This window comes from Strigops habroptila, chromosome 1 (genome assembly GCF_004027225.2).
Source record: "Strigops habroptila isolate Jane chromosome 1, bStrHab1.2.pri, whole genome shotgun sequence".
Lineage (NCBI taxonomy): Eukaryota > Metazoa > Chordata > Aves > Psittaciformes > Psittacidae > Strigops > Strigops habroptila.
In genome coordinates this window covers 129628799-129653354 of record NC_044277.2, presented here as the reverse complement: position 1 = coordinate 129653354, position 24556 = coordinate 129628799, and the positions used below count along the sequence as shown (strand labels likewise).

Genomic DNA, 24556 nt, shown 5'->3' with positions numbered 1-24556 from the left:
TCTCCCCTTTGACTTTTTTTTTTTTAAATTTATTTTCTTTTCCTGTAAGTTCTGATGGAAATATCTTCTTTTTTTTTTTTTTTTTTCATTTCTCTGGGTGCATACATTTGAAGGCATGAAGAAACAATTGTTTCAATAGCATCAATGCTAAAGAGCAGTAATCTGTTTAAAAAACCCTATTTTTTAACACTGTTATCTTATAGCCATAAATAGTTCTCAGCTATAGAATCTTTCCCTGAGATCAAAGAGAGAACAGCTGTAAATATGGTCAGGAAATTTTACTGGCTATAATTTAAAGACCACTTCTAAAATGATCCATATTATTTTGAAAGTAATTTTAAAGTCATCTTGCACTGTTCTCTTCACCACTCTCCTCAGGAGACTTTTGTTTGTTGGGGTTTTTTAAAGCAAAGATCCCAGGTTCTGAGTAAAAACTTGGAATGCATGTATATAACAACATAATTAGTGAATACAGTGAGCCATTCAAACTGGAATGCAAAATTCCCCACCAGATTTTATAACAGCTGCTAAAATCATGTGGATAAGCCAGCTCCCAGTCTGAACATCACAGGAAAGAAAGATCAAAGGCTTGTTCAGAGCAAACTATGTCTAGAGAAGGGTAAAAGAAACAAGGACAAAATTATGTTTATTTTTTAAGGTTTTATAAAAGTGCTTTTGTCCATAATTATTTTATAGAGAACAGAAACCTTGTTTTAAAAATTTCAGGCTCAATTTGAAATTGTTCATCCAGATTCTCCATAGGAACAAACATGTTGCTATGGAGATGGACGAGGGCAAAGACAATATAGATACAGATAGATTCCCCAGAGGAATGCAATTTGAGGCGTAAGTATACTGCTTAAACTGTATAAACATAGTCCTGGTATGCCTTGTTTTCTCCATAAAAACTACGATGAAATATCCCTAATCCTAAATAATCTGTTGTTGTTTTAGGAACAGCTTTTTGAGGATTAGTCATTCTTCTACTATTTCTTTTATTTTTTTCCTTTTTTTTTTTTTTTTTTTATAAAGGACAATACAGGAACTTTTTTGTTATTGCCTAAGTGCTATTAAAAGAAAAGGCTAAATCAGCAGTGAAGTGGATAAAACTTTGCAGACAAAAGCAATGGTGAGGACTTTGCTGATGTAAAGAGATCTTACATGCTGTGAGTTCAGTATTCATAACAAATGCGTAAAAATGTATCCTTTTTTCTTCATTGTCATAAGATGTGCTGAACCCATGTGGAACTTCTGAGAGAGAAAGGACAAGTGCTTCTGCCCTGAAACCCATGCACTGGCCACTTGGCAGAAGAAAAAAAATCTTCATTAAGCTTTTGGGTAACAGGACCTATAACTAGCAATTCACCAAAGGGAAAACTCAAGCCAAGGTCAGCGCTGCATTTATTGAAGTGCACTATTTTATTTGCATATGCAGTCTAAAATTACAGCTTCTATTTCAGATTAAATATGTCATTGTATTATCACTTTCTTGTAGCTCTCAGTGAAATAGTAAGAATCTTAGTATGTTGTTTCAAAAAGCTCATTTTTTTTCTCGTAAACATTATTTTCATAGATCTCTCATTTTCTGGAAGTAGTTTGTGGAATTCAATATACATGGCCTTTTATAGCATTGCACACTGTGTAGCACCACAACATGAAGAAGAAAATATTCAAACTATAAATTAGATAGATGTCTTTCATGGATACCTTATTCCTAACATTACATCTGGAAGCTATTAAAGCAAGTGGACTTCTCTTCAGGGATGTTTTAGAGACAATACAGCACAGATTTTTAAATATTTCTCTACAGCTGTGACCAGCAGCCAGGTTTTTGAATAAACTTGAAAATATATCATATGTATTACCTAATATTGAGGTGTATCTATGCTCAGAATTAATGTCATTAGAAAAGTAAAATATTTGGAAGCCCTTCCAAATAACTGCTAGATCAAATGGGAAGTAGGCACCAAATTCCCTCATCCAGAGTTCTTCTGTATATGCACAAATACCTCTTTTTTAATGAATTCTAGTTCCTTTAAAACTTAAAGGTTGAATGTGGGTTCCCTGGATCTCTTGCATTTTCATGTATTTCTAAAAATACATGTTTGGAACACACCGACATTTTTTATTTTTTTTATGGTCACTAATGTTTGATTAAGTTGGACTGTTACCTCCTCATTTAGTTCTGGAGCGAGATTGTCAAAATCGTGCCCTTAGAAGTTCAGAAATATTATTTGAGCCCATTCTTTACCTAAACACCTAAAATAGCTGGGCTATTAGGGGCTTACTGTTAGTTACTCTCTCACTAGTAAGGTCAGGTTTAAAAGAAATATATGTATGCTTGTGAAGGTTAGTAATAGGGAAAGCTTAAATTCCAAGAGCTACAAATGTTTCCAATGCTGTCCGAAACAGGCTAATTTATGTGTGTTACATAAACGGTTTGGTCCTTGGAAACAGAGGAGGAATTAGCTGAAGTTTTGGAGAGGTGTAAAGGTTAACCAAGTTTCTGTAACCAGGGTGTAAGTAAAAGCTTAAACAGGAAGGGAAAACACTAATGCTGTGTAAAAGATACTTAGTTTGAAAGTTTTGCTTTTATTGAGAACAGTATATATATGCCACAGGCAGACACGAAAAACAGGGATCAAAAAGAAACATGGCAAATCTAACCTCTGGGCACTAGTAGGTCACAGCTACATTAAAATATCATCAAGCAAAGAATGCACACTCCACACTACATAGGTAACAAACCAGTGGGCAATGGCAAAGTTCTTCAGGCAGAAGCAATGCATTAAAATGTTTGCGCTCAGGGAGGCTGAGCTACTGTACTGAGAACAAATGCACTTTCAGTGTTAGCAAGAGAGACATTGAAACCAGATGCTTATTTCTAAATAAGCTGTGGCACCACTTTGTATTCTGGATCATGTCAAATTTTTTGTGGTGGCAAAGCAGAGCATGAAAGTGAGATATCTGGGTGTTGACAACATAGAATAAGATAACAGGAAGCCCAGAGGCCAAGCACAGGGAGGTAAGAGATTATGCTGGAACCTCTGTTGCACTGCACAGAGTGAGCTCTCCTTTGGCTACCCTGCTGCCACCGGTGGCACTGGTCTCCTAGTCAGAGGTGAGGTCTCTATGGCTGACCCTGGGGGCTGCCAGAGTGCATGAAGAGCTTGCCAGGTATTTGCACAGTGGCACAGCTGGAATTCTTGAGCTATTCCATCAGGACAGGATAGTACCTTACCTTCCCTTGGTAATCTCAAGGTAGAGGCTTTTTTTGGTATATATAGCCCTCTGTTCCTCTGAGGCAGATGTGTAAAGACAACTGTAAGCTGGTGCACTCCCTTCGAAACAGACTTTAGGGGTCAATCTGGCTTTTCTTGAAAACTTGAACATGAGAAGCATAGGCATGGCTGCCTTTCTGCTCTTGCATATTCATTTCCTGCTGCCTCTAAAAAGTTTCAGCATATACGTACTTTGGAACATATGAAACCTAGAGCAAGTTTCTCAGAAAGCCAAGTATGAATAGTCTCTTTACATTCTCCCAATGAGAGAGTTTTTAGTATTTTAGTTTAAAAAAGCATGTTAAGCTACCACAAATGGAGGTTTTTATGTTACCTGGAGTATGCAAAAACAGAACTCTTTAAAAAAACAAACCCAGAAAAAGGCTTCACCTGCCCCCACACTGAGTTTACTCAATGGCCAAAAAAGCTTCCCTACACTGTGCATACAGCACAATGGTTCGTACACAATGTATGTGATAAGCAAAGTGACCGGAGAAGACAAAGTCATATCTGGAGATGAAATCTAAACTAATGAAATATAAATGTCTTACGAAATGGGAAACAGTTAAGTAGAGTCTTTTGAAAGGAAATGACACGTAGTGACATCTGGTGATAGTAATGCTTGTCTAGATTTTTCCGTCAAAAAATGACTTCAAATACTGTTTTGGGGGAATCCATATTGCACTTTAATGGAAAATTAGATTTGTGCAGGTGCTTAGATTTCTATTGGGAAAATCCAAATGATAACTATAATATTGGGGGTTGGCATTTTAAAATGTACTTAAAATTAAAAGTGAACTACAAGCAAATTTTGGTCCAGCTTGGAATAATGGAAGTGAATAAAATTGAGTGAAACAAGATGTAAGCAAATATAAAAATGAAAAATGTAACTGGAGCATGATTTTACAACGAAATAAATCCCAAGGGGAATGTTCTACTCTTAAGCTCATTGAAATTGGATTACTTTAGATGTTCAAATATTTTATAAAGGCAAGCACATGCTTTCTCTTTCATAGGTGCAAATACTGAAGCCCTGAACTGACTGTGACACATTTTTATGCCATAACATGGCATTCCAGACATTTCAGAGTCATGAAATGAATGTAAGTACTTTTTTCTCTGTCTCTAGAGCCCTAAAGACTAGAGGCTCTAAAGAGAACTCTGAAGAAATTAAGTGGTATCACTTTTCTTTAAGAACAAGCTTTTATTAGAGTGATAAAAACAATAAAATCATTTAATAGAACTAAAAAAATCAGACTTTAAACTAATGCTAAATAATTAGAATAATTAGAGGACATTGCTTTCCTACATAGAAAAAAACCCAAACCTAAACCCACTGTAAAATATCTGAAGCCGTATAATGAAGTAGTAGTTCGAAGCAGGGGTCCAGTGTCAAAACAGGTTTGACTCAAGACAAACAGTATAAGTTCCTATGTCACAAAAGGCACATGAGACTGAAGCCTCTGAGAATATTGTTCCAGCTGTATCATTTTTAATCAAGCAGAACACATTAAATGTATTAACAGGTATTTCATAATTAGATATCATATACACAAATATCTGATTGGAGTGTAAAAATATGAGAATCAAGAGCAATAAAGTAGACTCTTTTCCCATCATGCAGGTTTCTGGCAGGAGATGACCTCTCATAAATAACCAGCTGTTCTTCCCACAACTTTCACATCTCACTCCCATTTTTGTATTCAGTTTTTCTGTTCCCTTTCTATCTCAGCTATAACTTTTCCTTTTAGGTTTTAACAGTTTGATATATTACAGTTTCTTTGTCAACCATCTTGAAACTTGGACATCAATAAAAATCTTTCTTTCTTTTGCTAAACCAAGGGGAAAAACGCAGTTCTTTACTACAAGGCCATAACTTCTCTCTTCCAAGAGAAGACCCATTATTCTGCTGCTGAGGAACAAACATATCGTAACTACACAAGAAAACTGAAGAACTCTTTTCTAGTTCTTCAATTGCGCTTTTTTTGGTAGGGGTTAGGTATTGTTGTTTTTTTTGTTTTTCTTTTTACCTAATGCAAAGCTGTCACTAAGCACAACTGGGCATGACACCACATCTGTGATATAAAAGATGAGCTAATGATGTCCTGCTCAAAGAACTTTTTGGGGAGAGCAAGTTGTCAGTATGATTACTGAATGCCTGCTTCACAATGTTTTGACAGGGAAAAGGTCATATTTCCTTATATTAGCACAACCCCCAAAGCATCTAGACCAAGAACTATTGCAGAAATCAGAAGGGTTCGTGTATGCTACAGCAAAATAGGCTTCCAAACTATGCAGAAAGGTAAATGCAGATTTGGTGCTGGGAAGAGGTCAACATATGATCAGTGAAGCTGGAAACTGGAGCTATGATGAAATGCTGTATTTTGTATATACAGCCTCATTGTGCAGAAATGCAATAAGGTGAGAATGACACTGGGCATTTTCTGATGCGAAGTTACTCTGTTCAAGAAAACTAATCTGCTGAAAATGGACATAATATGTATTAGTACTACCATGACAATGAAATCCTTTTAAAATATTCATAATAGCAGGTAAAATGGAGCAACTTCATATCTGTGTTTTCTTCTTGTCTTTTCCCTTTGCACCTTCATCTGCTGTATTCAGCCTAGAGCTGCATGTTCAGATAGCATTTATTAGTATAACACTGAGGGCAGGACTACTCACAAAAAGACAGTCCTTCTGGAGTGCATCTCAAGATTTTCAGCTTTTTAGAGCAAAACCCCAGGGTGAAATTCTGGCTTGATTTATATCAGTGACTATTATTTTTAATGAGAATGTTATTGCATTCTATTTTATTTTTTCAAGTGTTATGCAGATCTATGAAATTAAGTAGTCTTATTATCCTGGTTTTGAAGTCAGCAGATTTCATTTGTTACCTTCAAGCTGACCACAGTTTCTTTCAGTTCTTTCTGTTCTTTCCCGTAAATTCTTTAAACTTTTATAAATAGTTCTTTTTGGCCATGATGCAATTTTTCATTCCACATAGACTTTCTGTGAGAGGGGTTTCCTAAACTGTAATTATAATTTCTCTGCATATTTGCCCTTTTATGCAGAACTGTCCCAAGAAATCCCATTTTCATTCTATGCAGCAGTCATTCTTCTGCTCTCCTTGCTGGCCACAAACTTGACATGTAGATTGTGACTTGCTTAATCATCATCTAGTTCACTTAATATTGCAGTTTATTTAGTGCATTCCTGTTATGAGGATATTCTAAGTTCTCATTCTATTCATCCTGGCCACTAACATTTAAACTAACATTGTTATTCACAGTCATCACCCATCAGCTGAGGTATTTCACTACTTGTGTGATCTTTATACATCAGCAGAGTTATTTAAATGCTTGTATGATCTTTATATAATTGAATTTTACTGGGCAGTTTTTGTTTTTCTCATCATAACATATAACTCTTCTGCCAATCAATTTTTAAACAATTTTCTTCTCATACAGATTTATATCAGTCTAAATAATTTTTTTCAGTTATTTACTTTCACAGTATAACATAATCATAGACTTACAGAAAATACTGCTCGAAAGGAACCTCAGAAGGCATCTTAGTCCAACTTCCTGCTCACAGCAGCTGTGAGGGCAGACCAGAATGCCCTGGGATTTATTGTGGTCTTAAAAACAAAGATTGGAGACAGCACACCCTCCTCATAACCAGGCAACCTGTTTCGGCTGTCTGTCTGTCCTTGTGGTAAAAGTTTTTCCTTATATCTAGTCTGCATCATTTTTTCTTTCTGTGTCCATTGTCTCTCATCCTTTCCTCATGCATTGCCATGAATAGCCTGGCTCCACCTTCTCAATTCTGCTCCATCTTCTTGCAGGTAGTCCCTTCAAAATCCTCTCAGCAGGATATTCTCCTTTTATTTGGCCACAGATGGGCCCTGAACTGAAATTTTTGTGTTGTTTGGCCATTGACCATCATCTTAGAAACTTAAACTAATGCCAGTATATGTGATTTTAATACCACTTTACCTTTTGTTACAGTCACATTGTGTCCTTTGCTAGCCTTTTCACATGGAAGTCAATTGATTTACTCCAGTCAGCTCTCATAGGATCATGTTTTAGATCATTTTCTCTTATCAGGACTTAGATTGGGAAATGATGGCACTGTTTTTGTATTTAATTAAGCAATCACCTCCACCTTTCCCATATGTATTTTGGCAAAAGTCAGGCGCTGGACCCTGACTGACTTTCTCTGGGCAGCCTCATTTCTGGTTCTGAAGCCAAGACATTCACTACAGACCTTGCTGTGTTTTCCTGGGCAGCTCATTGAGATCTATGATCAAGTGCTGAATGTCTGGGATTTTATCACTCCTTTTAGTTCAGCTCTTTGTCCAATTCTTCCTCTTTCTTTTCAATATTACATATTTCTGGCATTTTGTTTTGATTTTTCCCCACAAATAACTGCAGATAAAGTTTGAGATATCATGTGTATGTTACAGCTGCCCGAATCTGGTTATAAAGCACCACATTTTTATATACGCACCTTGGTTTAGAACATTTCCTGTAACAGTCAAAGTAATAGAAACACAGTTTCTATATGCAGTCTGTGACATTTTCTAGGCATAAAATTCTTTCTTAAGCTTCCTTAGGCCAGCTTTCTGAGGCACATCTAAGAGACTAAATAGCTAAGAAAACCTAAAACAATTTATAAAATTAATCTTCTCTGATGTCCCCAGCCAAGACAAAAGTCTGCCATTCTTGGCCTGTGCTTTGAGTTTCCCCATTTCAGGAATCCTGGAGTCAGGACTGGCAGAGTGACACATGTGCATATTTAAAACACACTCCGTGGAAAATTTTGATCCATACCATCTATTGGCTATTCACAGTTATACTCAGCGAACTATAGAAAATTCCTCCAGGCTCTGCAGGAGGACTAAGAATAGTTTGGGTTTGACTTTGACATGTGTAGGTGTAAGACCTTGTCAAGAGCTGATGGACAGTTCTTTCTTTTCCTTTGTGTACAAAGACAACTGTATCACACCTTAGAATCAAACCTTAAGGTCTGTGACAGATTTGACAGGCAGGGAGGTTCTTCATGCTGCCTATTGAAAAGCTTCATTACACATAAAGAGGACAAGTTATGATCAGCTCTACAGATTTTTGACCAGCATGCCAGAAAAGGAATGCTAAAAGCAGCACAAGCTGGTCATGAAACTGTAGGGGAGCTACTTTAAGTGTAATTTGTCCTTCTCACCAAGCCTGATTAGATGATTTATTAATTTTAGGCCCATGCTGTGTTTTTGCTCTGTATAAATTCCTGTGACAGTTATCTTAAATCAAGCTAGTGACCTGCTTCCAGAAGGTCACCCAATAGGTGGTACTCCCCCTCTGACTTTAAATGGAACCAGGAGCCAAAAAGGGAAAACCCATGGCAGACACAGGACAGGACAGACCTGTCAAGCCTCTCATCCTGGGTGGTAGGCCCATGCCTTCATCTTCATCCCTATTTTCTCAGACTGCAGAATATGAGGGCATCTTTTAGGCCTTTTCTGTTGCCCCACTTGCAGAGGAACCTTTCCAGATTTCACATCATTTTCTAGCAGCTTTACACTGTGGTTTCTTCGCTATTGCATGGCCTGCTGCGTAGTCTAGAAAAAGACTGAAAAGTCAGACTGGTGCAAAGGAAACTGGAAGTAGCAATGACCAGAAAAGAGCTGGAGAACTTAGCTGAAGGGTGATGTGGAAGTCTGTAAAGTGCATGCCTGAAGAAGGCTAAAATAAGCTTGGCATTTGAGTGAATACAGATAGATTAACATGCATAAATGTCTGTCCCAAGATTTGTAATTTACATTTCACTCTTCTGTAGGTTTTTATGACCTTTTCAATATTTCAAGTTTTGCATAATTAACATAGCTCTTCTGGTTAGAGAGGTTGAAAGGTTAGAAAGGTTGAAATCAGAGATAAATGGATCTCTCCATTGAGTCAACTGATAAAAAAGTACAGTGTGACACAAACTAAAATTATAATTAATGGAAAATATGAGACAGAAAAAACCCATCAAATATGAAACAAAATGTCAAGCATGTAGAAAAGTTGACTCTGAGTTGGCTTCTGCTTAGCCCCAGTGTTTCTCTGTATTTTGGTGATTTTCAGCCTTACATGTCTCACTTTTCCGTTGGGAAACACCTCAAATGCCTTTTTACATTCTTCCTCTTACTGCAAGTTCTGTTCTCTCTGCAGCTCCAATAGCTTTACTAGTCCCAATTAATATAATAATATATAATTTCTTTTTCAAGGCATGTTTGAATTAACAAAAAGTAATGCTTCAGTACAAGCTCTTATTTCTTCACAGCAAACCCCATCACAATAAGCTTGCTTTCAGCTCCCATGCGCATGTTTCTAGAGGCCTCTTCTGCTCTTTTCTTGCTTAATCTTACCACCCTACTTCCTTCCTCTATATACTCTGCCACAGTCATTTGCAAATGAAATCATCCTGGACAAATCATACAGGAATTTTAAATTTAAACTAGACTTTTAGATATTTATCATCTACATCAGAACACATCAGAGGAAATTCTCTTTGATATGCTGGAGTTAATACTGCCTAAATAGAAGTACCATTTTAAAATCTAATGACTAATCATGCAGCTGAATGTTCATATAATGATAGGTCATTCTACTACTGGTTTTATTCTTTTGATCTAGATCTTCTTCCTCACCTGCATCTGTTCAATAAATTGGTGCTTGCAATTATATTTTGCAGTTTATTTCATACACGAAAATCCAGGCTTATGAAATATAGAAACTGTATTTGATAAAGATGCACCAGAGATTGCTGAAATAGAGACTTAAAACCACTGTCTAAAGAGTTGACAATTTGAGTGGTACAACAGGATTTTATTTTCTCATATGATGCTGGTGAATAGCTGAAGTAGTGTGTGTATCTGTAAGAGTAAGCATGTTGTGTTATTACAATCAGAAATCCCTATTTTTACCCTTTTACCATTCAGGGATGGGCTTTTTGGGCAAGGTAGTGTGTCCCCTTTTTCACAGTCACCAAGAAAAAATATAAACAAGCCGCATTATGTCTCACAGCTATGAAGGGGGTGTCAATTGCAGCTCATCTTCCACTTGCTGAGTCAATTATTACATACAATTAATATGTTTGTGCATGCGTATATGGCCCTGTTCTTTCAGTACATAAACTCCAAATGAATTATATATTTAGGCTAAATAAAAGTGAGAAAATGCTGCCACAAAACGTGGATTTCAGAATTATTCTGTCCTAGGCAATATCTCAAGAAACAGAACTACTGACGTTATTTCTATTACAGTCATTACTGTCAAACTCAAAATAATAAGCCATAGCTCAATTTCCAGGAATTATGAAATTATATCTTTTTAATTTGCCTGTCACTTTCTAATCTTTTACAGTTGGTGGGGTTTTTTTTTTTTTGTTGCCTTTTTTCTTTTTCTTTTTTTTTCCTAGCTTTTCTCTATCACTATAAGATGGATACACATACCTATGTGTACTTTTCTATATTCATGTGTAAGTATGTGAAAGTCTGTGCATAGTTCTTACTTTTCCATATATAGATGAATTCCAGGGGAAAATCACTCCCAGTTGCACAAACCCAAAATATCTGTTTTACATAGCCTGTCTGGCAGAAAATAATTTGTTCTGTTGGGACCATGATAATAGGGAGCTATATGAACTCTTTCATGTCTGCATGAATATTCTCCATCTTCCATTTACAATGACCTATATTGTTTTTTAGATCTTTCAAAATGATCTGATTAAACAAGTTTGTCATGACAATTCAAAGTAGCCTAATTTTTTAGTGGTTATCATATATTAAATTCCAAGTTAGTATCTTAACTCAATTTACAGGCAGTGTCTTGCTTTCAAAGACAGAGACTGACAAGTCCATAATTATAGTTTGTATAATTTAATAATTTTTCCCAGCAAGAACAAATATGCAGATTGTATAATGCTTCATTAACGGTCTTGTTAAAAAAAGCCTTCAGTATCTGACAGTGTTAAATTTTTCAATTTATATTTTCTTATGACATGTAAGGTAAAAAAGTCTTGTTATCTCCACTTTATGTGCCAAAAAAATGGTAGATAAAGAAGCAAGATTAAGGTCTGACCTTCAAATAGTTTTAGCTTGTTTAAAAAAATCTGACTGATTTAAGGTCACATGGGAAATCTGGAGGAAAGTAAGGTCTCAGATTCAAGGCTCGTGCCCTCCACACACTATGTAATATGCTAGGTAATATACTGCCAGAAAAGATTCCTGAAATCCCCTTAGGGAAAAGGACAAAAAAAAAAAAAAAGAAGGATTTATATCCTTTAGGAAAAAGTTGTGCAGAGGTTTGAACCTGCATTCAGATCCCACTAATGTTTTTTTTTGAGCTGAAAGCACACAGCGTTTTATAGGAGTGTTCACCTACAAGTGTGCTTCAGTGTTTCACTCCTTGTGCTGGTCCTCAGAAATGTATGAGTACTTTTTCTTCTGCCAAAGAAATGCATGCTACAGGGTGCGATCACTCTCTCAAGCATTCTTTATTGCAGGTTGTCACTCACGTATTTGAATTGCACCTTTTTCTCCAAATAAACCAAGTTTTCTACCCAGATTTTTCCTAACCCCTTTCCAAGAATTTGACAAGTCAATGATTAAAATTCAATTTTTCAAAACATCCCCATCCCAAAGCTTCCTCAGGTTTTAGACCCACTGTTTTTCATATATATGGATTTGAGTCTATTCCCAAGAAAGAAAAGCAGACTTTGCTTTTTTTCTTTCTTAAATTCAAATCAGACATGGGAAACAACAAACACAAAAGCTGAATTCATGGTTTTGAAAATGTGAAAGCTTAGACAGAAGAATTACTAGAAGAATTTTACAATAAACTTATGAACTATTCCTAAGGTTGTATTAGTCCAGGGAATACAGATCACCAAAACAAGAATTAAGTGTGTAAATCCTGTCCATTCTTACTTGGAGGCTGGCAAAATGAGAATTATGCAGAACTACCACCAAGCTTTTATTTGACAAATTTTCCTTCTCAGGACCAAATGACACCATTATTTGCTACCTTTGTTTTTCTCTACCCATTAGAGAAATCAAAACCTTCCATAACTCAAAATGGAAAATAAAAAAATAAAAAGGAGTCTATCAGTCCATTTCTTGTATGAGATGTTAATATACCAATGATAAGCCAAAGTACAAAATTTAATATGCAGAGAGCCTGTAGTATCTTGGTTGGTACTATTTCTAGGGCTAAAAATTACACAACAGTCCTTGGTATTCTGTACATTACCTATATGGCAAATGCTAATTCATCAGGTGAATAGCATATTCACTTTCTATTCTGCTCTAACCTAACAATATTCCCAATATATAAGATTATGTTTCTAAGTGTGTAACTGTGATTCTGTTCTAAAACATGGTTCTTTAAATCCTGTGAGAGTTTATTATCACTTTTGAACCTGCTGAGCTAAAGGAGTAGTAGTAGTTGTGCAATGTGCTCTGCAGTGTACAAATGACTGTGGCATCTTTCACTTTCATTTTATATCTAAGCTGCACTTCGGAGGAGCAGCCTGTGAATTATACATTGCATTGACAGACGCGCATTAGACAGGCATATTTTTAAACTATTATTCATATGTATTCTCATGATTATAACACACTTTTCTCCTTGCCCTGTGCTGCAGGCTGAGTAGCCAGCCAGGTGGCTGGGAATGGCTGCTCCTCCTTTAGATGTCAGGGAGCTTAAGCACCAAAAGCTTCTCTCCCAGATAAAGCACACCTGCACTATTTTGCACCTTATTAACACAAGTAAGCTGGAATTTAATTAATTTCTGAAAACCCTTTTGTATATTATTTCCTTTAATGCAGGCTTGAAAAGGAAAGTAAAAATCTCATACAAAGTGATTTTATAGCAAGTTTACTTTATCCATGATCTGATCCATAAACAGTAAGTAGTATAACACAGAGTCCCCCTAATACAAAATAGTATTATTATACTTCAATGAGAGATCTGCCTTCAAAACCTGTAGCAACTCTGACAACTGTGACTTTTTTTGGCACTGAGACCTCTGGAAAACATGTGTGATAGTATGATGAAAGACTGCAAAACAAGGCTAGGAGTGGAATCCTTTTGCTGTAAATGGAGAAGTTTCCAAGTGCTAATCAAGTTGAAAAAAGGGTATTTTAATGGAACACATAACTTGTTACAATCAGCTTTCAAGACCAGTGCTTCCTATCCAAGTGACAAACTGTCCCTACAAATCACACAGTGACCCTTTTTTAAAACAACCCTTTTTTTTCTTTTTTATTGCCAATAATGATCAGAGACATCCCAAAGCTTTACAGTTCTGTTTATTCTAGCCAGCATTTGAAAGCACAGATTCCAGAACTGTGGTCTGCAGATGACTGGTAGCCAATAGCTGGTCATACTGAACATTGAAATATATATATCCACAAGTCAGATTTTGCTGCTAAGACTGATGGTTTTCCATGAGAGACTTGTAAGATTGATAACAGTCACTTGTTCTAAGCAGCACTAGAACACTTTCGTCACCCTTAGTTTCTGGACAACCAGGAACCAAACATGCATTAAGGCTATCTTAACTATTTTCCTGAGCATTTTTTTGTAGCCTGAAGGTGATAATTTCCTCCCAACAGTCATTAGCACAAGGAAAAGGTGTTACAATTAATATCCCACAGAGGTCTGGCAAATATCCCATTAAACACAAGAAAATTGTGCTGTCTCCACCTAATCAAGACCATAGAGAGGTGGTCTGCATGCCCATTCCTCTACCATTCCCTGCTCTATTGAAAATGTATGTTGTAAAATCAAGGGTTCAGAAGTTAGGAAATATTGTAGTTAAGATTTTTTCTGTGCACAGTTACATGATTTCAAGGTATTTTTACCTCTGTTCCAGGAGGCAATTTCTTTCCAGATCCTGATGGCCCATGGGATTAACAGGTATCAAATATAAGATCCTTTTACAGCTCCTCAAGTAAGGGGCATACCAGGCAACCTCAAAAGTGTCCTCATTCCCCCCCTCTTTTTTCTGTGGGTTTCTTCTGGATTATAATTATTATTAGACACCAGAGCAGACACCTGAAACAGGTATCCCCCAAGTATTTGTAGGTTTTCTGGAACAACACTAGAACCTTTTTGCAGTGTATCTGACAGCTACCAAGTATAAACCCTAGAGGATTATCTGCAGTCAGTCTTATAAAAAGAAAACACAGAAAAGCTGCTCTGGAACGAGAATAAAGTTTTTCTTTCTCCCTTAGGACAACATGTGCAGTCTGAACATCAAAGACAATGACTGAAAAAGAAGCAAAAGGATTCATAAACTCTGTTAACTTAGAGGCGTTTAGCAATGTTTCAGTTGGATAATTGGGTGACGTCATTTATGAAACCCACGGATCATTTCCATTTAATAGGAAGGGGGTACTATGGCAACAGATACTCTGCTCTTGTCGTCCTTGGCTACCAAAGCTGGTGAGATTACTTCAGCCAGGCAGTCCTGCTGCAAGCCCTCAGAGCACACACTTTGCCCACAGCCATGCCACGACTTGTGCAGAAACCTTGTGTGCCTGCTGCATTCACACTGCTTGGCAAAGAAAGATGCTATAAGGGAGCTAGTGATAAATTAGGTTCAACACGATACTGATGCAAAAAAAATCAGCCTTCAAGTATTTGTAAGAGCTGCCTATTGTTCTCTTCAGTCCGATGGGATTTAAAGTGGATCCTCAGGTCTTTTTTAAAAGGGAAAATACATTTTAAAATCTGACTTACTGTTAATCATTGCATGAAAACTATGTTGTCAAAAGAAGGCTCCAAACCAAGCATTTTCTTGATGCCTCTCACTCATCTGAAGTTATTACATGGCCCTACCAAGCCTTTCTACATATGTTATATTTTGGCCCTTTCTCCCAAACCCTTCAGCTGTGTTAGTACAGTTTTCTCTGTATAAAGCACCCCTGACCTGCTCTTTGTTGCTGTAGTACATTAGGCCAGTCTTGGCTCTGTAAATTCTCTTCTTCATAGGCTTGGCCATATCTGTGTCTTAAATACTCTTCTGGAGTTTATGGGGTCCTTGTTTTTTCATAGATCATAAAGGTAGAAGTGACTGTTGTGATCATCTGTTTTGCCTTCCCAGGTAAAACACTCTACATAATGTCTCTGAAAAAGATTGCACTTGAATGGATCTGCCTGAGACCTATCTCATAGCTCTCAGAAGGGTTTCCATCCAAGAATGCCAGGCTAATATTTTGTTATAATACTTTCCTCACTTTCTGTTGGCACTATTTCTGATAGAACCTCAGTAGTAAAGATCTGCATATCAAATTGTATGGTTTATCAAGCGTGGCAGGATGCCAGGCCTGTTCAGTACTCTGAAGGTCATCACCTGCAAGCAATTGTAGTGTGCAGCATCCCTCTGCTGCTCTCTTAAAAAGCTCTTTTCCTGGAACAAAAGCTGCAAGGCACAAACATGCCTGATTTACATCTGCTTGCTTAATTTTGTGAGTAGTCGGAATATGTAAGCCCGCAATAGATTGACTCAGGTTTTTTTAGTATATTAATTAGTGATCCAGAAAGTAAGTTTTAAAAGAAATTTATGTAAACTAAAATAAAGCTTCATTAGGTTTTGAAAATTCTAAGTTTTAGAAAATTATTCATAAACTTTTTCACTTCAGTTTTCCTCATCAATAATATTTAATTCCACATCTAATGATAAGGATAAATCCCTCATTTAAAATGTGAGTTCACTGACTGAAACGCAAATAAAAGCAAAATATACTTTTATTTCTAATTTTATTATCCTGTTACAAGCAGGCTCTATGAAAATGCATATGCTTTTCTGGTGCTTAAGTACACCATGTTTCCAGCCTGTATTTCATAGGGAAAGATCTGCTGTTTCCATAGGAAAAAGAAAAAAAAGAAGAGTTGGCAAAAGAAGATCTTCTGGAAGAGAATTATTCCACTATCAAACTAATGTGAGTTTCCAACCGATTTTGTATGTGCGTGTGGAAGAGAGCCCTGCTATAGCAGCCTTTTTATTACAAAGCTTTAAAATATGACTCATGGGTGTTTCGTCAGTGGAAACGTTTGTAAAAGATGTTAGAGGATTTTTTGTTTTCAAGATGTCTGTTAACCCTGATTTCAAATGTTTATATACAAATCACATTCAACAATCTTGATTCAAATCATCTGAAAGTAAGTTGATGTGGATAAAAATCACTTTATCACTCTTTTTTTCAACTTTCCATGTGACATCTGTTACAGAATAGTAAATTTTAAAAAATAATGTCTGTTTCTGTAGAAATGTAATTTTAAAGACTTTTTTTTTGTTTAAATGTCGGACACCAGAAAAGCATGTAAATTCACATTTCAATTAAATACAAACATTTCAAGCTAAACATATAACTAAAAAATTTTATGCCCCAGAGGTTAAATTAAAGTTTTCTGATATTTTATGAGTGGGCTACTGCTGATCTTCATAGTGAACACTGACTGAGTAAAGGATAATTTTTTAAAAAATCAGAAGGGGAAGGAAAGAGATAGGGAGAAACTCACACCTTTCATACTTCATGGATGTAACCAGATTTTCTGTTTTGACCAAAATCCCTGAAATATGACACCTGGATTTTTACTTTTTAGGAACACTGTGTTCTTGGTGATGGAATGAAGAAAGGACAATTCATTTCTGTTTATTTAATGGAAATATTTTTCTTAGTCTTTCGATTTGGTAAAATAGTGCTTTATCTCTAACAAAGTATTCAGTTAAATAAACAAAAAATATTCTGTTGGAATTATGATTTGGCAGCATACTTTTTCTCTGATTCGTCAGTATTTTACTGATGTTTAGAGCCACAAGAACATATTTCAGTTCTGGTAATCTTGCTCTTTCTCATGAAAATGAACCTGAATCATTTGGCAGGACAACTCCAAAAGTAAATAAATAGTCAGTCTTTTTCTTTTACCAGACATATCTCTTTTCCTGGTTTCCTTAAGACAAAAAAAAAAAGAAAGTGAGGGAAGTGGTAATTACAACAAGGCTGATACCTAGTGAAAGTTTGGCCTGTCATTTTGGAACTTCGTATAAGGCACTGAGGTAAAGGTGGACCTTGTGGTGAAGTTAGACTATGATTAAAAAATCTGCATCACTCTTTTGCAAAATCTATATGTGACTTTGGGATGGTTCTTAAATGGAAAAGAGATCAAAAGCTTTTAGTCAAAACCTCTGCTTAATTACTTTTTGCTATTGAAAATGTTTTAAAATGAAAGTCTTTTTTCATGAAGTTCCCAGTCCTTTTTAGAAAAAAAAAGGCAGGAAGTATTTTTAACCTTCTTTTTTTCCCTTTTTTTTTCTTTCTAAAATTCTATCTTAACAAACTGGTTACAACTAGTTATTTCAAAAGCAGACAAAGGTGCTTTTTCTGTGTTCTTTTGGGGAGAAGTATGAACCTAACTTTCTTACTCTCCCTTCATCATTCTGCTGTATTTCAGATTATTTAAAAGAACAGTTAACAAGTAAACCTGAATTTAATTGAACAATTTGATTTGTCAGGAGTCCTATATCTTTTAAGAAATGTAATAAGTAATGATTGAACAAAACAATTAGAAAGCGTAATGCTTTTCAGAAGATAAAATGAAATATATTTAAAGTGAAACATATTTTAAAAGCTTTAATTAGAAAACAGAATCCAATTTCTAACAAAAAGTGAAATTTTTTTCTTAGGGTAATAATGGCCTATACTTATCAGCATCCGAAACAAGAACAAACAGTGCTTGATCCCAGGAAAACAGTTGAAACATTGCATCACTGAAGCCTTTCTTTCTGTGCAACTCTGAGAAATGAAACCCTTCCTCTGCTCACTGTAATTTGAAGATTTTTCAGGATTTCTATATTGAAGCCTATGACAATGAACTCCATCTCTGTGGTTATGCAGTTTTTAATTGTGAATAACTTCTTATTACCTACTCAGAAGAAACATTGACTTAGCCTTGGTCCCCTAATCAGAAAACAAGTTGGAGGCATCAAATCAAAAAATTCCTTACTCTTTAAGGAAACACAAAGAATGACGGTCACTTGGTAAGTTTTCAGTATTCACAGGGGAAAGAAGGAAAAAGGCAAATTATTTAATTTAAATGATACAAAATTAGAAGTAGTATCTGTCATCTTGCAAGACAAAGATTTGCACCATGAGATCACTGTACTGAGCAAGCTGAAGCCATGTCTGCCTTTCCGAAGCTGAGTGCAACTTGATTCAACTGCTTTTTGCAAGCAGATATGATCCTGGTATTTTACAACAGCTGGAAAAGGATCAAAACAAATGCACAATTCCAGTTACTCAAAATGAGACAACAGAAATCATGGATCTTGAGTCTGCGAGGGCTATTTTCACAATGGTTTCTTGTAAACAGTATCCAATTATGGTTGATGAAACAGCAAACTTCCGCAAGAAAAAGCAACTGATTTTATTCAAGCATAGATGGATAATGACAGAAGGTTCATGTAGAGTCCACAAGATTACTCAATGTGGAGAAGTAGTTGAAGTGGTAAAGTTACAAGATTTTATTCAGTCCTGAGGCTCAACAACTGTGATGGAAACTTCTGCAAGGATTTCAATACCATGGAAAGTTTAGCATCGGTAGCAAAATGGAGTTGGCAAGGGCTCTGTTTGCTCATTACAATGCCCATGCTTGGAATTTGGCATGGCTTCAGATTGCACAAATTCTGCTATTGTATGTGATATCCCTGTAGTTGTTTACCAAACTATCAACTTTAATTTAAATGATACAAATAAGATGTTATTTTTCAGGCCAAATAAAGAAGAGTCATGATGACATCATAAGGAATTTGACCAAAAGGATAGCATGCATGTGGAGGAGCACTGGTTTTAATTTCTGAACTGACTAGAACATGTTGCAATAGGAAAACTGGAAGACATGCAAAGAAAGAATCTAAAATGGTTGTTTGAACTGATTGCAAAGTATTTTGAGTTTGAAAAATCGCCTTCTTTCATACTAATTATGTAGAACAATCCCAAGGAGGGTAGACCTTCTTTCCAATGCAAGTTGCTGCAAAAGAAGGCAAGTCTTACTTTTGTTCACTCACGTTGCTAAAATCTACAAATAAGGTATCAAGCAAAGACTAACGCCTTGTAATCCAAATGGCAAAATAGGGCTGCAGTAGGAGGTTTTTCATGGTACAATTTTAGAGATGTATGCAATGAGGAGCATTCACTGGATATGTTATAAGAGCTCTAGCTACAGAATTCTTGGCGGAGAAGCAAGGATAAAAATCTGTGAAGGGTGTAATTTCTGAACTGCCACAGACATTTTGGCAGAAATTATTTGCCAAGGCTTACATTCTACGACAAATCCACCATAAAGATGTGAAGTTAGAAATTCTTGGAGGTGCCTAAGATTCCAGGGAAGAGGAAAGCTCCAAAGAGAGCGTGGCTGACAAATAAAACTAGACACTCAAATTGATCACAGTATTTTATAACTCTTGCATTGGCTCCTAAATAGATTTCCCAATGTCCAGCACTCAATCAAACGTTGAACAGAAGAGGCACAAGTTATATGAGATCTGGACACTCATGATGTCAATCTTAATAGAAACATGCATGCAGACATGCTTTGGATGGATGGTTCTAATTGAAACTGATTGACTGGTTTTCCAACTTTATTAGTATCTTTTCAAGATCCACCTGCTTCAATGCATGAGGAAGATTCTAAACGATGGAAAGGGGGACATGAGATTGAGACCTGAGTCAAAGGGTCTGGCATCAAAATAACACTGTTTTAACCAGCAAAATGAGCCCTGGAAAAAGTCCTTCCACATGGGGCGACTCAGCATACTCCTCTTTGCTAAGCAAACACTCCAGGTGCAGCTGGTCAGCAAATAAATAGCAGTATAAGAACCAGAGCAAAGGCACTGCATGGCCAATGCAGGAGATGTGGCCCAAGAGTAAAAGACTGGAGTCATATGTATAAGCCTCAACCTCTCAGTGTGTGAAGCTTGACAGACAGTTCATATCTTGTGAGACAGTGTCAGCTCGCAATGAGATTATTCAAGTCAGATCAGAAATGTGTACATTTGTTCAACCAGCCACCAATACAACCTGTTTTCAACAGCAGTGAAGGCAGTAACAACAGGCTTGGTGGCACAGATAATGAATGCTCTTTGTGGGCACGTTTAAGTACTCTCTTCATTATAATGAACTGTGGCTTTGATCCACAATTTAACAATCATGACTGAACTTGTATATGATTTTACATGTTTATGAGGGGAAAAAAATGATGACTTACAACTTGCAGATGTTGCTGAAGAATTCACTTCAAGATGCTTGTCAGGAAGATCGCTCCCTGGACATTTTTGAGATTTGTAAGTTGTACTTTTCCCTCATATTTGAAAGATTAACATTGTAGTGAATAGTATTTACTATGACTAAACTTGTCCACTATTAATAAAGTGAAATAATGAGCCCTTATTCCAAAATGTATTTCTTTATATCGGAATTAAGTCCAAAATTCCAGTAAACTAAGCCAGTGAAAAGTGTAGCAAAAATGTAGTTTTTTTTAAACAGGTAAATATTTATGAGCCCTTCTGACTTACCATACTCTAGAAGTTTTACTGAAGCATGCCAGCATCACTACCCAATTTATATATGTTTTTGAACTTGGCCTTCAGCAAGAAATGCATGCAGAGGGAATCATCTTGGATCCTCTCTGATCCAAACTGTTATTCAAAATTGTTTTACTTGTGTGTATCGATTAACTTCTGTGTGTGTGTTTACTGAAATGGAACTGGTTAGGGGTTTTTTTGGTTACATTTTGAGGTGGCTTTATAGCCCTTTTTATTTGCTGTTCCTACTTGAACTTCCACCCACAAGGCAGTGTCAGTGCTGGTCTCAACTCAAAGTTGTCTGAAGTCAGCGAAGTTGCAGCTGTTAACACCACAATTAGCTTTGGTGCAGAACTGCAATTTCATTACCCCTGAATAATCACAGCTTCCTCACTGCATTTGTTGTAAAAGCCAAAGAGAATTGTGTATGACACTGGAAGATGCCAGGTTAAGCGTCAGTTGTGTTATTTTGCTAGAAAATATTTCCTGAAACCACCCATGTAATTTGAAGAAGTTTAAAGCAGTTCATTACTTGATCTTATCCTGCTACTGCAGGTGTCAACAAAGATAAATCATTACATTCAAAATGAAGGCAGCAGGAATGAACCTTGTAAAATTTCTGAGTAAGCACTCCCTTGAGCCAGTCAGCACTGAAAATATTCAGTGCATTGCAGCAACCTGCCTTCCAGAACAGGTCCCGTAAAGGCCTTGAAACCAAATATGTTCCTATTTCCACAGCTTTCAGTTAACAGGGACATAGTGTGCTGAAGCGATGTTCTATGTTTAATAGCTTTGGTGGTAAATGTACAAATAGGATCCTCAGAAAATGTAAACTGGAATTACTCCCTTCACTTCAGCAGAGTTGTTATAATTAATAGCAGCTGAAGATCTGGCACTATTTCTTTTATTATAACTGCATTCTCAGCATATGCTGTACTTAAATCATATTACACCTTGCAGGTTTTCTCTAAGCTAACAATTTTTAGTCAGAACTTTTGAAAGCCTTAAAAGAGAAAACATTATATAAAAAGAAGGTGAGGTCAGAATATTGTCTTCTTGCATTACTATTATTCCTATATTAGCAGTCTCAATGCAAAAATGTTGGTACATGCAGGGAGTGCTCAGCTGCTGGTGGGTGGAGGGCTGCTGTATAAGCACACACTGCTCTGGTAGCACCAGCATTAATTACAGTCATTATGCTAATCAGAGGCAATTGGCGGTATTATCAAATAAGAGCATCTCTTTTAAGTGCCATGGGCCCAGAGGTGACAGCAGCTATTCCTGGCCAGTCTGGTAGTGGCTTTTCAGTTGAAATGCGCTTGGGTTCCAGTCCTATTGTTCCTAAGGCAGCCAGAAATTATCTTCCCTTTTAGTAGAAAACCTTAAAGACCATCTAGGAAGGTCTCAGGGACATTAGGTGTGCTTCTGATTAGCCATGTGAGGTCACTTGGGATTTAAATCCAGGTCCTGTTTTTCTCTTGAAAGGGTGATAAAAGCCAGGCCTTTCTTGAAAGGAGCGGTGTCAGTCTGCATTAAGAGGAAGGGTGATGTGCTCATAGCACACCAGAAATTTCTTGCTATAGGAAAAAGATTTCAGCTCCATAAATAGTGCTTTGCCGATCAGGTGGGTGCTTTTAAAGTGTTTGGAAAATTACATATTTCAGTTATTAAAAGGTGAGATGGTATTATCAGGTTGGTGACAGTATGTGGCTAGGATCAGTTGCTTGTGGAGCTGAGAGAGAAGTACTCCAGACATTAGATTCCAGCTCAGACAAAAACATACATATGCAATATAAGTATGATAATGCTATTCCTAATGAGCAAAACACTTAAATACACAGTTAAATATGCATCAGAATTACATCAACAACAACAAGTTTAACTGATATTTTGGTGACTCAGAAACCTAATTGAACACCTGAGTGATTACATTGCTGAACAGATTCTTTATCAGTAGTGTGGGGGTTTTTTAAATTCACCTTGGTTTTGCTTTGCATTGTTATAAAATTTTTCCCTTACTTGAAGTACCTGATAGTGAGAAACAGAGTGCCTTTTTCCAGATGAGTACACAGAAAGTGAGAGCTCATAGCCACAATTCTGTATCTCAGATCTGTGACAAATGCATAGTAGAACTTAACTGATTGAAGTCACTATAAAAATAAGGATGATCAAATTATCATCAAGTTCAACATGAGCAAGTGTAGGGTACTGCACCTGGAGAGAAAGAACCCCAAGTAACAATATAGGCTGTGGGCTGACGTACTAGAGAGTAGTTCAGCTGAGAAAGACCTGGAAGTATTGGTGGATGACAAGATGACTATGAGCTGGCAGTGTGCCCTTGTGGCCAATGGTATCCTGGGGTGCACTGGGACGTGATCCTCCCTCTCTACTTGACCCTGGTGAGTAGTACAAGAAAGCTCCTCTGTACAAGAAACACAAAGAGCTACTGGAGAGGGTCCAGTGGAGCACCACAAGGATGATCAGGAGTCTGGAGCATCTTTCTTATGGGTAGAGATTGCAGGAGCTCAGACTGTTTAGTCTAGAGAAAAGAAGGCTGAGAGGGGACCTCATTAATACATATAAATATCCCAAAGACGGGTGCCGGGATGATGGTGCCAGACTCTTTTCAGTGGAGCCCAGCAACAGGACAAGGAGCAGTGGCCATAAGCTAAAACACAAGAAGTATCACTTCAATGTAAGAAGAACTTCTTTACGCTGAGGGTGGCAGAGCACTGGAACAGGCTGCCCAGGAGGGTTGTGGAGTCTCCCTCTCTAGAGACATTCAAAACCCGCCTGGATGCATTCCCGTGTGACCTGCTCTAGGTGGACCTGCCTTGGCAGGGGGGTTGGACTAGGTGATTTCCAGAGGTCCCCTCCAACTCTAATGATTCTGTGATTCTATGAAAATAGATGAAAAATGCAACCAAAACATGTAAATTTTTAACCTACGAAAATGGTAAGTAATTGATGAATAAAACTTTATCAGTCCACGTCTCTTATGCAATTCTATGGTAGTTTTACACATCAATTGTTTTTCATGCTACAGACATTATCCAAACCCTGACTCATATTTCTAGTTGTATGCAACATTTGAAAGGAAATCTTTATACTTCTTTATCTGATAATACCACATAGTAAATATGAGTAATGAATAGCTAAGGTATTAGACACAAGGTATATGGTATGATAGGTCAAAAATGTAGTAGATCTAGATTATTGCTTCAGTTATTGCAGAAATATGCAGTCTTCTGGCTTATTGTAATAAACTCCATTTCAAGGAAACAACATAGTGAGCAATAACATGCTGTGATTAAGGGTGCTAGGTGCTTGCAAGAAGAGTCTAGAAGTTAACCTTCAGCTCCATTCACAGCTTCACTGCTAACTTGCTATTTAGCTACTTTTTAGACCAGAGTTCAGCAAACTAGTTACATTTGGATGTATTAAACACAGGCTAAAGGATTACTAAACTTACAATACAAGAAATATTTTTTACTAAACTGAGGAAATGTTCTCATCTGGAGGAAAAAAATCCCAAACAACCCTCACTTTAGAATGAAAACAACACTGAATTTGGGGCCCTAGTTTTTCAGGGGTTATTAGCTCCTATATTGGTGGACATACAGTCTGTGTTAAAGTAATGAATAATT

The 24556-nt window shown here is 36.7% G+C and overlaps 1 long non-coding RNA gene across 1 annotated transcript; it reads left to right on the top strand.

Annotated features, from left to right (window-relative positions):
• Positions 1-1032: 1032 nt before the first annotated feature.
• LOC115606717 lies at positions 1033-20775 on the top strand. Its single transcript, XR_003990977.1, has 5 exons — positions 1033-1129; positions 1228-1388; positions 4298-4384; positions 16199-16269; positions 18015-20775. It is a non-coding gene; the product is annotated as an uncharacterized LOC115606717 (long non-coding RNA).
• Positions 20776-24556: the final 3781 nt, after the last annotated feature.